This window comes from Neovison vison, chromosome 6 (assembly GCF_020171115.1).
Source record: "Neovison vison isolate M4711 chromosome 6, ASM_NN_V1, whole genome shotgun sequence".
Taxonomy (NCBI): domain Eukaryota; kingdom Metazoa; phylum Chordata; class Mammalia; order Carnivora; family Mustelidae; genus Neogale; species Neogale vison.
Genome location: NC_058096.1, coordinates 194,400,160 through 194,414,255, shown reverse-complemented (window position 1 = coordinate 194,414,255; position 14,096 = coordinate 194,400,160). Strand labels below are relative to the sequence as shown.

General features: G+C 41.7%; 1 protein-coding gene and 1 pseudogene across 3 annotated transcripts in view; one reads left to right on the top strand and one right to left on the bottom strand.

Annotated features, from left to right (window-relative positions):
- Positions 1–14,096, top strand: part of PTPRG (protein tyrosine phosphatase receptor type G) — a 709,729-nt gene that overhangs the window by 521,698 nt on the left and 173,935 nt on the right. The window lies entirely within an intron of this gene.
- Positions 4,535–4,663, bottom strand: LOC122910888 (annotated as a pseudogene).

Sequence of the window (14,096 nt, the reverse complement as noted above, 5' to 3'; positions counted from 1 at the left end):
AAAATGAATCAGACACCTGACTGCTCTCCTGGTTGTCCCATTGCATCATGAGATGCAACAAATGTCATTTGAAAGGGAAATTTTCAGGGAATTTACATAGAACTTTAGTCTATAAAATGCCAAAACAAGCAGTTGAAATGTGAAAAATTCTGACAGTCTTATCACATTGTTTGCATACAAGGTTTAACCATGCCAAAGAATAATTTGACTGTTTTTTTTTTCAACTCAGCTAATCTTACAGTAATCATATTAATTGGTTTTGATGTGGCTAAGTGTGGCTTTTGAGCTGTGAGCCTTTTAGAAGCCCTTACTCTCTCACCCTTGAACTTTAATGCAAGTATCTGAAGTGTTCCCTTGGATTTCGGATTCTCAGCCCTCCGGGCCATCCTACCTGTTCCGTGGAGACTGGTAGCACTTTTCCTTCATCATGATCTGTGCCTGGAACTTGACAGTGGACCTCTGGTTACTCTTGCGTAAACTCTGTGTTAGTCTTGCCAAAACCTACCCTGTAGATTGATTTCTTTGACTACAGACCATTTCCTAGAAATGGAACCATATGGTCAAGAGAATGAGCTTTTTGAAATCTCTTGATACTCATTTTCAGATCATCTTCTAAACGAGTTGTGCCACTGTGTGCTCCTACCAATGATGTAACCGTGCCCATTTCACCATATACAAAGAAGCAGTGGGCGTTATTATTTTTCAGAATCTCTAGTGATATGGGGGAGAGGGCAATTCTTTTTATTTATTTATTTTTTTAAAAAAGATTTATTTTTTTATTTTAGAGTGAGAGCACATTCAGCGGGGTTGGGGAAGAGGAGCAGAGAGGGAGGGAGAGAGAGGCAAAGAAGCAGTCTGGCCACTGAGTGCAGAGCCTCTGCCAGGGCTTAGATCTCAGACCCTGAGGTGAAACCAAGAGTCAGAAGCTTAACTGACTAAGGCACCCAGGTGGCCCTAAAGTTTCCTTTTTAAAAAAATTATCATGGAGGATGACCAGTCCCCAAATTTTCATTATTGTTCAGTGTTTTTCCATTTAAAATGTATTTGTTCATAATGCCCGTCTTTTATTTTAATCACATTCATAGCATTATTTTACAGCAGGACACAGGCTCCCCCTCTGTTTTTAAATGTCAGTTTCCTGAGATGGTCCCATCATCTGACCCATTTCTGCATTCACAGACCCTGGTCTGGTGTCTGACGCAGGGTAGGGACTCAGATGTGCATAGAATACAATAGTGTCCATTTTGAGTAGCAATTTCTATGATAATTGTTGTTAGAAACCCTATTTTTTTATTCAGTGCTTCCAAGAGGAAAACCCTGGAGGGTCCTGGGAAGCTGGTGACTATAATGTGTGAGCAACTCCTCTTCTGATTTGTAAACTGTGCTCTCCATACCAGTAGCATCTTGTACAAAAAGGAACAGTGTTGTGCTGAAATGTGCAAATTGATTGTGTGACATCACACTCACCAGTAATTTCTCTTGCACCCATGCCATCGCCTAATTAAAGACTTAGTATGATTGACAAATTTGGGGAAGACTTTTTTTAGCTTGTTGCTCTAGATTATCCTAGTGTCATTTTTTCCCCATTTTTCAATCTTGTATTAAAAATGAAGAGATAAATCAGAGGCTGTTTTTTTTTAAAAAGATTTTATTTTTGTGTAAGGCTTATACCCAGCATAGGGCTTGAACCCACGACCCCGAGATGGAGAGTCGCATGCTTCACCGACTGAGCCAGCCAGGCACATCATTTTATGTTATTTCTTGCTAGCCCATCTTCTGTCGTTTCCTGCTCCCCTTCTCTCCCTCATGATTTTTGGTTCTAGAAAATCCCTTTTCACAGAGATTTTCTCATAAATCTTGTTTTTCAGCTATTTCTCATCAAATTTCCTTTACTTTGTATTTCTAGCTTCTGAGCACTGAATCCAAAGAGTCTGATCTTCCCGTGGCATGCCTGGACTCTTTTAAAACCTGAGGAAGCCAATCTTTTAGGTTCTGACTACTCCTGGTAGATGTCCAGTACGTCACAGCCTTAATGATATTTTGTGTCACTCAGTCCTCACCAGGTCACCTCCACTTAGAGAGCTAAGTAGAGTTTTGCTTTCTCTTCCCACATGTGTGCATGTAATTCCTCTAAAGTAAGTCATCCATTTCAAATACCTCAGATCCCAATCCTATTGTTTTAAAAAGCATCTTCCCTGTTCCCACAGTCTGAGATGTACCTAGAAAGGCCCACTGTAGAAAGAAATATTTGATTACCTCCCTGTCCTTCCCACCCGCCAGTGCCCCCTGTTTGATCCATCCCCTCAGTTCCTCATTCCACCAAAGCCTATGATGCTTTCTCCTTTTCATTCTGGTGTCATTTGGTGACAGATGGTGAATAAAAGCAGCAATCCCAGGCCAGGTGGCAGGATATCTGTGTCTGCATTTTGACGACACCTGTCACCGGAGAATCTAGGCATACAGACTGAGATAGTGCCCAGGGACAAGGCAGAGGAAGTGGGCAACCTGGAGGCCCCACCAGCTAACAAGTGTACTGAGGTCTCATGAGCTTATGCAGTTCTCATTTGATTTTGTAGTTGGACCCAAATTTTTCTAACTGGCATTCCACAGGAGCTGTTGATAACTTGACTTGTGTTTTCTCTTGCTTGACTTTCCCACCATGAGGTGCAGATTCTATGCAATAAAAGTATCAATGAAATAAAAGCACAGTCAACATTGTACCACCCCTGTGATTAAACAAGGTTGTTAGTTCAGGTTCTAGAATATTAGATACATTTTTTATTCTCCAGCGTAACTGCTTGAGAACTATGCTTTGGTAAAGAGAGTAAGCTGGAATCATTTCCCTAGGTGACTTGTTATCCAATCTGCATGTCATTTTCAAGTCAGCTGAACTATCCAGCTTAAAGCGATCCACTGGCAGAGATCTACCCCCAACTTCTTGCCAAGCTGACATTCTGGTGGGGACTGCAGAAATGGAAGAACTGATCGTTTTGACCTCACGACACGATAGGCTTTTTTGACGCAGGCCAAAAGAGGAGGAATATGCTTACATTTTCTCTGCGATCAGCTGTCTTCCTGTTGGCCTCCTAATAGTTTATGTTCTGACATATGGAGAGATAGGGAAGAGAGAGAGAAATGCATGGATATACGTGTCTGTATCTGCATATAAGCTTTGCTGCTTACTGTCTCTAGAAAGTCACCATCAGTCCATTCTGAGATTCCCACATTAGAGCAGAGCTTTCCAACTCTAACTGCTAACAATGATTCATCAGGGCTGGTATCCTCTGGCCAAATCAGCAGAGAATGAGCCCTGCCTGGTTTTGAAATGAAGCTTTGTGGCTCGTCTGATGTCCTCCGCTTCAGGTCACATACTGTGTGACAGCCCACACTTTCTACCATGTGGGAGGGAGCCCTACTTGCTTTACTTTCTGTACAAACACAAAATGTACTTTATGGCAACACTAGTGTGCAACCTTCCAGGGATTTTTTTTTTTTTTTAAACAAATGGAAGAAAGACATAGGACATGATTCTGGTGCTGTTCCACCCAGCATATCGACTCAGGAACAGTGTCGTGGTAAAATGATAATATATGGGCATTGTTTGATGTGTATCCTGTACTGCTTCTGTGACATGCAATTACTGTCTTATTTTATTTTGTGAGCCAAAATGAACTTTAGGGATGAAATCCTATGGCTTTGGATATTCCAGAATCCCTCTCTGATAGCCAAAATTAAGTAGCAGCTCTAAATGATTATCTAGACGTTCAACCCAAAGAGCTTTCAGTTCCTCATCTTTGTTATCTGGAAATTGTCCTTCTCTTGGCAATGATTTTGGCTTTATTCACTTGTACAGTCACTCGTTCACTTGGTAAATGAGGATGAAGTATCTGGTATGCCCCAAACACTATTAGATTATCTCCTAGCCATTTCAGTGCCCAGGGGAGAAATGTGTCCTGGTGTTTGTGTTTCTGGTATTAAGGACCATATAAAATAGTGGACTTGAGCATAATTTCTTTTTCCTCATTAGGTTGCTTTAGGTGGGGAACAGAATCCACTTAAACACTTCATCGGGGAAAGGCCCTCCCCTGCTCTGTATGAGTGAAATCGAGAACTGTCTGTGTGCAGTGCCGTATCTGACCATGAGTCCAAAATTGTAGTTTTCCCGGGTTTCTACAATCTGGCAATTCTACTTCTAGAAGTTTATAAAAGGAGCTTAACATGCATATGTACATCACTGTCAAGATGTTCATTCAAACTTTAAAAAAGATAGTGAAAAGTTGAATATAATTTCTCTCCGATGGTGAGATGCATTACGTACATTGTGGTTCTGCAGTGGAATCAAAAACAGACACTAAAAGAGATGTTGGGGGCACCTTGGGGGCTCAGTCAGTTGAACATCTGACTCTCAGTTTCAGCTTAGGTCATGATCCCGGGGTGCTAAGATCAGACCTCATGTTGGACTTTGTTCCTCCTGGAGTGTACTTGAGATTCTTTCCCCTCCCCTCTTCCCTCCCCCTCTGCTCCTCCCTCTGCTTGTGCACACACACACTCTCCCTCGCTTTCTCAAAAAAAAAAAAAATAGTGCTGTTGAAGAATATTTAATTAGCAATAATCGTGCCTCGGATAAACCTCATTGGCTACGATACTGCCACTGCGCAAAGCTGAAGAATATTTAATAACCAGAAAAAATGAGGCTATTTTCCTACATGTACTTTTCACACATTTGAGAAACAGGAAAATGTTGGGGGCACCTGAGAATCCGCCTTCAGTTTATCCATCACATAGGGTTGTTGTGAAAATCAGTGGACTCATTCACATAAACTCCTTAGCCTAATATTTGGCACATGATAAATGTGACCTATAATAATGTCAGTGATAGCAATGATTGGAGATTGCATTGAATAAAGACTAGAAGTCTACACACCGAAACATTAACATTGTTTACATCTGCACAGTAGAATGAACTTTGATTTCGATTGTTCTTTTTTTTTCCCCACTGTGCCTGAGTATTTTTAAAATTTCTGCAATTAACAGTGGAAAACATATCAGTGCAACAAGTGTGGTCACTTTGGCATTACAAGCACCAGTATTTTTTATTAATAGATGTAGGGACTTCATTGTTCCAGTGCAATTGGTGGGAGAAGAAACAATTGCCCACAGATATTTATGGCTGAAGTTTCACCAAGACAAATAGCATGCTCTAGCCATTGTCAGTGGGAAAATTCATTGTATTTGTAGGGCATCTGTATTAGCAGTGGTGGCCAAATAGCTTTATTAATGTTCTGGGGTGTGATTTGGGTTAATTACTGTCATAGTTTTATTAGACTTTGACATGACTTTTTTTCCCAGGAAGTAAAATCTGAGGATATTCAAGATTGGCATTAACTGTCTTGTTGCTGATGCATTTCTAATATGGACAACTAAAATCAACAGCTATAAAACTCCTGTGTCACAGGAGAGCAAGGATTTCCTAATACAGACACAGATTTCCCAATACAGAAAGCCTCCGTTGGGCAAAAAAAAAAAAAAAAAAGCATCCTTTGTTTTTTTTTTTTGTTTAAGATTTTATTTATTTGACAGAGAGAGAGATCACAAGTAGGCAGAGAGAGAGAAAGAGAGAGAAGCAGGCTCCCAGCTGAGCAGAAAGCCTGATGCAGGACACTATCCCAGGACCCTGAGATCATGACCTGAGCCGAAGGCAGCGGCTTAACCCACGGAGCCACCCAGGCGTCCTTTGTTTTTGTTTTTTAAGATTTTATTTATTTGTTTGTTTATATTAAAGAGAGATGAAGGGAGAGAGGGGGAATCCCAAGTAGACTCCATGCTGGGTGCAGAGCCCAACGTGGGGCTCGATCCCACCACCAGAGCCAAAACCAGGAGTCAGATACCCAACTGACTGAGCCACCTGGGTGCCCCTAGAAAGCCTCCTGTGATTTGACTTGCCTTTGGACATGTGTTCATTTACTTGCCTAGAGAAGCATTTAAGGCCAGAAGGTTCTAGAGAAGGGATGGTTTGCATTTGCTTCTCCTATTACTGTTAGAACCTTTTTTTCTTTTTCTTTTTAAAAGCTTTTTGGTAGTAAGCCACTTTGACTCATTAGCCATTCTTTGTATTAAATTTTCCCTGTTCAAATTACTGATGAGGCTCCTGTCTCCTAACTGGACCCTGACCAAAAGAGAAGGGACAAGAGAAAAGCCACCTGTGAAACAAATTAATTGCCACTGAACTGCCAACTCATGACCAACACTCTGTATTCCTCAACGTGCTTAATAACTGATTTTATTTTAGTATGGATTACATCAGACAGCCCATAATCAGGTGCTGGCTATGCCCATCAGCATTACTGCATTGAGTACGAAATAAGTAAATACCCTTTATGCCTCCATAGCATGAAGGCATTTATCCACTCAGCAAGAGATTTATCCAGCAGTGTCGGCGTGCTTGGCACTGGAGGAGATGCTAAAAAAAGGAATGGGCCTCCAGCCTGGCCTTGCAGGCTTGTCAGGGAGACGGGCCCGGGGTGTGTGTGAGAAGTTAACCAACAATGCAATAAGTTTGCAAGGCAGCATACAGTCCCATTAGCATTTGTATTGCTTCATATTTCCAGACTAAGTAATGTTGCAGAACACCAGTATTCTGTTCTGTATCACCCGCTCACATTTCTAAGCACATGGGCGTTCATTTGTCTTTTCAATTGTTTTCCATTCTCCCTACATACTCGATACTTGCTGGTAAGAATTTCAAAGGCTGCAAATTGGTAGGTCCTCCGTAATCAATGAAAATAGTTTATGACACCAGATCTTTGAAATGGTGTCTGAATATGCACACTTTGGGACTTGAGGCGTTATCTCTTTTACTGTATAAATTACTGGAAGCCAGCTGTGCAGGATGAAGCAGGAGTGCTTTGTGGAATGTCAATGGTTTGGAGATTGTGGGGCTCCGTGGGAGGTGGTTCAAGTTTTGGAATCTCGATGTAGGCAAGACTCCTGGAGCCAGATCGAGAGTCTGGTGTCTCTTTATACATGTGCCCTGTACAGAACAGTCCTGAAGATGTTCTCATCTCAGCATTGTTCTAGGGAGTCCCTCAGGTGGAACCGTGTACCCTGGGGGGTTCATGCAAAGACGTTAGATCCCATTAAGAAGCAATACCTTGGTGTCTGGAGCTCTGCAGCTGGGGAAGGCAGTGCTCTGGAATGTGCTAGCCCAGCCTTTGCTAGCGCATACTTTGAGGAGCAGTGATCCTGGAAGAGGGCTGACCTCGGTCGAGTCCTGGGAAATGCTCTGTAGTCTAGATATCCTGCTCTTACACACTGACAGTACCGGTTAGCATAGCAAAGGCTTGCTGACAAGTCCTAAAATAAAAGGAACCTGTCATTTTCTAACAAGATATTCTGAAATTTTGTCGACGCTCGATCCTTTCTTCCTTTAAATATGGATTGTCCCACCAAAATACTGATTTCTCTATACTAATTAGGGAATCTGGCTGTTGTATTTGAATAGCTGTCATCAAAGCCTTTACCCATTTGTGTGTGTGTGTGTGTGTGAGAGAGAGAGAGAGAGAGAGAACACCTGTATGGCTTTTTAAAGAAGTTTTTTGGTGTCTCCTGCCATCCCTAAGAATTAGAAGGTCTGGATAAAGGGTCATGGGGCCTGGAAGGGGAACCATGCATTTGAGATATAGGAATTATGATGATTCAGGCAGTGGCTTAGATTGTGCCAGAAAGCCCATGGCCTTCAGTTGGAGAGCTACCATTTTCTAGCTCTAACTTTGACAAACCACTTGTCTTAAAGCCTTAGTTGCCAAATGTGTTACGGGAGCATGATTACTTGTTCTTACCTCTTAGGTTTGCTGTGGGCAAAGTGAAAAAATGAACATCAAGCGCGTGGTATAGTACATGCACATTTTCCCCTCACTGTTATTTATTTGAGAGCGCATAAGTGGTGGCCAGCCTGTGGGTTGGTCCTCTGCAGAGCGTGCCTGACTGTGCTAGAGGCACAGGAAATTTTGAACAAGGTTTGCAGAGGTGCTCCTGGCCAAGTGGAAGATACCCTGCCTGATACCAGGTTAAGCCAGAAGCATTGCCATGCCCCTTACGTGTGTGTGTGCATTCATGTCTGCAAGGAGGGGTCCTTGAGGAATGCAAACAAAACCCAGCCACTCACACAGAGGCTGCTGGAGGAGCTGGGCATCACGTGTCTGCTTTCTCACCCCTGTGCTGTTATGTTCCTCCAGCTTCACTCAGTGCAAAGCACCTGCCCTTCAGTGCAGAGCAAGTCCCTTGGAATCCGATCCCGGTGTAGAGAATCACGAGCCTCACAATTCACAGGATAAAAAACGTAATTCTTGTCTCTGAGTGGATTCCAGTCTGCACCTGTTTGGGAAAAGAGCTGCCTAGGCTTAGCTTAGCAAAACACTTCTTTGTTTTCCTAGTGCAGGTCAGGGTAAGGCGGGGCTTGTGAGGGTCCCTGGAGATGTGCATTTAGTGGCATTTTCTGTCCTCATCCAGGTCCCCACAGGAGGAAGAGGGGATTCAAGAAAAATGGTATAGGAATGAGGCCTCTGGTTTTACAGCCTCTCAACAGTGTGTCAGAAAGACAGGAACCCATTGGAAGCTGTTGGTGTCATTGGCCCTGGGTTATCTTTGCTAAAATACTTGCTTTAAGATGGCGTATATGAATTAATTTGTTTATCATGAATTAATTTATCATGTGAATTGATACAGATAGATCAGCCTTTGAATGCAGTATTTTCTCAAAAGGCAAATAAATTTTTTTCTCGTTCTAAAAATTACCATGTTGTCTAAATTTCAAACAGCACAAGGGCAGGGCCCATTAAGAAGAAAGGAAAACTGGAATGCCCTTGATCCCACCCTCCAAAGAGAGCTACCAATGTCTGTTCTGTCTGCAGTCAGGAGTTTTAACTTTTTTTTTTTAATGATTTATTCATTTATTTGAGAGAGATAGTGAGCTAGAGAGAGACCACAGTTGGGAGGAGGGGCAGAGGGAGAAGCAGACTCCCCACTGAGCAGAGAGCCCAACTCTAGGCTCAATCCAAGGACCCTGAGCTAAAGGCAGATGTTTAACTGACTGAGCCACCCAGGTGTCCCAGCAGTCAGGAGTTTTAAAAGCATTTATAAATATGTGTCGAAACTCTACTATACGGTGGTTTTGACCCTAGTAGTGTGTCATAGCCATGTCTTGATATTGGTAAATACAGATTTTCCTTGTCCTGTTTTAACCACTTTATATTGTTATACTGAACGGTGATGTCATAATTTAACTGTTAGCTATTAACAGATTTTTTTTTAGTTTCCAATTTTCCCTATAATAAGCAGTATCAAAGTGTTATAGTCACTTGTCTGTGCCCTTACCACCCGTACAAGTTTTTTTCCTTATATAAATTCTTAGAAGTCGATTTGCTAGGTCGATAAGTATGCCCAACTATTAATTTTGGAAGGCTGTCACAGAGGATAACTACTCGAACCAAGTATGCCAGTACCTACTTGACAACTTTCTCAACAACCTGGGGGCATTTTTGATGTGGACATCATTATTTTAACATACAAATCTTTTGTGCTATTATTCAATCTCATTCCTCCTTCTATCTGTAGTAGCCTCACGACTTCACCCACTTCAACTGTTGAAAGCGTTTAAGAAAGTCAGTAGGAAACAACAGAAAAAATCTTGACCTCTAAAGATTGTTTGGAAGCTATTTTTAAAAAGTCACCAATTTTTTAATCCAAAATAAATACAGCAATTTATACTCTTGGGCTCGTAGTAGTAGCTATAGCCTTGCTAAAATGGGATCCAGCTAAAAGCTTTAGCTGTACAGAGGCACAGTCAAAGCTAATAGATTTTCAAGCCATCAGGAAAATATAGATTCCCAGGCCACAAACACGTTTGTCTCTTCTCTTATCATCCGCCTTTTCTGTACCCCAGTGGCCTGACTTTCAACCAGACAGAATTTTAATCTCCTTTTGGTTTCATGAGAGGTGGTATACAGAGGATCTCAAATTCATAAACTTCCTATAGGTTTATCTTCCCAACACTAATGCAAATGACTAAAAATCACAAATGAAAATTTTTTCCTCTCCCTCAGGAGATAAAAAAAAGATGTTTATTGCTGACACAGACTTCCAACTAAAATGGCATTCTTTAGTTATACCAACAGATTTTCTGGGGGGTTGGGTGTATAAGCAGGTGGGTTACTGCTCTGTGAAAAATGATTGATCATGGATGAACAACTCGGAAACTCATGTTTGCTCTTCACTGACAGCTAAGCCTGGAGAAGAGAATTCATATGTCCCTTACATATTTGCTTGAAGTATTATTAATTTCTCTTGATATATCAAAGAATTTCAACTTAGATTATAGAGTGTAACTGTACCAAGCACCATACTGATTGATCCAAGTCACATTCTCATAGTGGGAGAGAATGTTAAGTAGAAAGGTTATTACAAAAATCAGTTTATTACTATGATGTTTTTAATTAGCCAAAGTTGGTATATATTGTAAGCAACTTTTCCAAATGTATTTTATCTCTTCTATACGGTGGTACAGTGATGATAGTATTTGAGGGTGCTTGTTCCATAAGTGGATTAGAGCATCAGTTCTCATGACAGCCATAAGAGGTTATAAAAGCTGTGTTTACTTCAAGGTTGAGAGAGTGGAATTACATTTAGGTTCAATGACTTGCCCAAAGTCATCCTGATAGCCAGAACTGAAACCTGAGGATTTACCCAACTCTCAGACACCTTGCACTTGACCATGATGCTCCGCTGACTCCCCTGGTCCTGGGACAGGGAGTTAGTCTGTCATAGTATCGGCCATGCCTTTTGGTGCCATTTGAATACAGTTCAAATTCAGTGTCTTAGCTGTGCTGCCTCCTTCCCCAAGACGTTGTTCCCCACCCTTAGCTGCTTTATTGGCTGAAAACCTTCCCATAAACTCCATCAAATTGGTCATGGTTTATATGGCAGAAGGAGACATCATTTTCCACTAAAATAGTAAATGTTGTATAAGTAAATCACGACATATTCATATGGTCGTATTCTCTATAGTAATAAAAAAGAACAAAACTATTGCTACATGGGACATGGATGAATCCCATTGATATTGCAATGAGTAAAAGCAGGTGAAACAAGAGATGAAAATGGGAGGTTGCCAACTGGTGGGGGGAATCATAAGGGAGTCTGCTGGGATGCTGGAAATGTTTGTCTTCATCTGCAGTGAGATGCCACGGGTGTATACATCTGTGGAAAGTCCTGCAGCTATACACCTAAGATGTGTATACTTTATTGTTTTATGTTGTATCTCAATTTAAAATCCAGATAAAAAGTAAATCACAGCAAACATTTCATCTGGGGCCTCAGTGTCCATGGGAGGGCCATTTTAATCTAAGGACATTTGCATCTTAGAATTAATACTTCATGAAACCTCTTATTAAAGCATGCCATACATTTTACAAAGGTTTTATCCAGAATTATATGGAAGTCTGAGAACTAAAAGGGCATGCTCCCCATCAGCTGACAACCACTTTATGTAGCTCATCCGCTATAATCTTCAACCAACAGATAGTTCTGCGCCTCATAGAGCGAGCAGTGTTGGACTGCACAGATTTACCATTGCAAAGGAACTCTCACATTTCCCGGTGCACTGTTAGCCTTTTTTAATTACTTTTGCAGTGATACTCGGGTCTGAATAGCACAACACCTGCCAAAAGCTGTTCCTAGATTTTAGGAGATTTTCCTGTGACGTTTATAGATGGACACAGTTCATTTCCTGTGCACTAAAACGTGGGCAGATTTTGTGCCATTATTGGAAACCTCCCCGCTCTGTAGTTGGACTCTTCATAACAACCATCAATCAGTCAGCCATTCCCCAAAGATTTTTTTGAAGTCTTAAGGTGGGAGAGGCCACTGGCTTCCTATTATACCCCTTCAAATAAAATAAAGCTCAAAGTCTGATTGACACAGTACTAATACTGAAGTACTCATGTCACTGTTGGTTGCTAGGATCAGATGGAGGAACAAAGCTCATAGGCTTTGAGAACATTATAGACAGAAAAACTTCATAGTCTTGGGTTTCATTTGCTTTTGTTCATCTAATAGATATGTGTGCAGCCCCATTGATCCTACTCCAATTGTTGGCCCTTGTTTAGAGTTTTGTGAATATTTGCTGATTTGATTTTAAGTAGGCTCTGCACCCAACATGAGGCTTGAACTCATGACCCTGAGATCAACATTCACAGCCTCTACTGACTGAGCCAGGCAGATGCCCCAATATTTGTTGATTTTTATATATTTGTTGATTTTATAATTAATGAACAGGCAGGTGGTTGGTTGATGGGCTAGTTGGGCACTGATAATTTAACAAAAATATTTACTATTCAAAACTCATCAAATGCTTCATATATATGCCTGGCACTGTGCTAAGTATTTTATGTGGATTATATAATTTTACTTTCTTAACAGCCCTATGAGGGATATATGGTTAGTATCTCCACTGCATAGAATGAGGACCCTGAGACTTAGGGAAGTGAGGTAATATATTTACCTGAATCCAGGAATGGGCAAACTTTCTCTAGAAAGTTAGATAGTAAGTATTTTTGGCTTTGCCGGTCAACTCTTACTGTAGCCAGAAAGTAACCACAGACAATATGTAAACCGATGGGCTTAGATGTGTTCCAGTAAAACTTTATTTACCAAAACAGTTAGTGGGTGCAATCTTCTCAAGACCATAGTTTGCTGACCCCTGTCACGCCTCATCAGTGATGGAACTTTGACTTGAACCAAGGCAACGTGACTTTAAAGACCATGTATTTAACCAATTAGGAACTAACCAATTGGGGGGGGGACTTATTTTAGCAGTCTTCATTAATAATTATTTTATTCTATTTACTTGTTTGTTTGCTTTGCTTTTTTCTTTCCTTCCAAAGTCTTCCTTTATCAACCATACTACTTTTCAGTTGTGAGTTTGGGAGGAAATAAAACCAAAGCTCCCCTCATGGTAATAGTCCCCTGGTCTGTATGCTGTGGAATGTGATGGCTGTTGTCATTCACATCCTTCCATTCTACACCTGCAGGCCCGCCCCTGGAGGTGGGAATTATTGTCCCCTTGCCAAGAGGCATGAAATCATGGACCTCAGGTCACACACCCAATGCACAGCCAGGACTGGCATCAGATTCTTTGGACATAAATCCCAGATTTCTTGGCTAAAATTTTCTCTTATCTTTTTCCCCCCTCTCCTTTTTCTGTTCCCCTTTTGCCTCTTTTATAGCTACCTGTTCTTCTTTCTGGAAAGCAAGCATTTCTTAGTTTTTGCTCTTTGCCAACATTCAGTTGGATGGAGCTGGGAATAGAAAATCAAATTAAATAAAGGATCCCTGCCTTCAGGAAGCTGTCAGCCCCATTGGGGAGATAGGTATTTAAGCAGGTCGTGCTGTCATAGAGGATGCCTTACAGGTGGCACTTGGTGACACTGGAGGGGATGAAGACCTGTGACTTGGTTAAACTTTGAGGACCTTCCCCCACCCCCCCACCCCCAGTCTGGATTTCCTCAGTGGACCAACCAACTGGCCTGCCCTCTGAGCTCTGGGTAGTGACAGGCAGAGACTGGTGCTAGCTAGGGAGGAGCAAGAGATGGATGAGTTAGCAAATATTTGGGATGGGTCAGTTTGGTTGGGGTGGTGGAGGAGAGCCTCTTGTAGCTGAGATCTGAAGAGGGAGAATCCACCCTGCTAGGATCAGATGGAGGAACATTCTAGACAGAGGGGTCAGGACTCCGGCCAAAGTGAAAGGACCCAAGAGTATCTGAGGAAGAAGAAGGAGGGAAGCCGGCAGAGCTGGACTGTAGTGAACCATGGGAATCATGGCAGTACGAATCTGCAGAGGGCCTTGGCCCACATCCTGGAGAACCGCTAAGCAGGCATGCGTTGTGATTAGATTTAGCTTTTGAAGGATCATGCTAAGCCAGGGGTTCTCCCTGTCGGAGTCACAAGGGAACTCTCAAACATCCAGATGCCCAGATCCCATCTCAGGTTGATCAGAGCTTTATTTCGTCATTGCTATTGTTTGTTTTTCTTGTTCTTTTAAA